Raw genomic sequence first — 1,028 nt, forward strand, 5'->3', positions numbered from 1 at the left:
TATCTCTATTTTTCCATGAACAAATTTTTATTTGTGGTATTTTAAGTAATGAGCATACAATCCTGAAAATCTAATTTTGTTTATGATAAAAAAAGTTTATAATTCTACACTTGCCCTGATGTTAGCAAAATGAATACTGTATGTAAATCTTTCATAAAATATGCCAATTTGTTCATTTTGTTTCTCCTCATATATTTTGTCTTTCTCATATATTTAAGGAAGGAAAAAAAAGAACATGATTTTTTTCACATTTCCAAAGGTTATGGTTTTGTTGAAAGCTTTAAAAGGTCACGTAGAGGAAGAAACAAATCTATCCAAACTCTTCTCCTTCCTCTCCATCATAAGTGTGCCAGGAGAAAGCAACCCATGAATTTCTTGTGAACGAAAGTCCTGGTAATAGTACTTGGAAGCAGCAATGTGCAACAATGGAATTCTGTCTTCAGCCACTCCCAGCAATTCTCTGAGATTATTTTATTGTGCTACATTTTTAAAAATTATGGAATATTTTGGTCCACCCATGCTGTTTATTATTTGGTGGTGGATGTGCTTAACCCTATTTCACTGCTTCTCAAACAAAGATTTAATCATTTTGTTGTCTCTTTACAAGAAATGTAGGACTCAGATTTATGTCTTGGAAACCTTTAATATTGTTACAAACATGGAACTTCAAACAGTTGAGAGAGTTCATGTCCACAGAAAATAATATCACATTAGAAGATTTTTGTCATTTTATGAATTTCAAGATGTGATCTGTTAGTATAATATCACAAATATAAAATATCCTGGCCATGGCAACAGAGCTGGATTACACAGGGCGATGAAGAAGAATTAAGTAACTTGAATTGTGAAAGTCCCTGGATACTCAGTGATTTTTCAGGTGAGTCGCTATGCTTCTTTATTATATTTTGGTATAAAACTATAATATGGCAAAAAATATATAACTGATTTTTCCTACAGAATACTTTCTTACTAGGAATTTTCCAGGATACAAATATTTGGAGGCTCATATGTAATGATAAGAGTACATT

This window comes from Phyllostomus discolor, chromosome 1 (assembly GCF_004126475.2).
Source record: "Phyllostomus discolor isolate MPI-MPIP mPhyDis1 chromosome 1, mPhyDis1.pri.v3, whole genome shotgun sequence".
In the NCBI taxonomy this organism is placed as follows: domain Eukaryota; kingdom Metazoa; phylum Chordata; class Mammalia; order Chiroptera; family Phyllostomidae; genus Phyllostomus; species Phyllostomus discolor.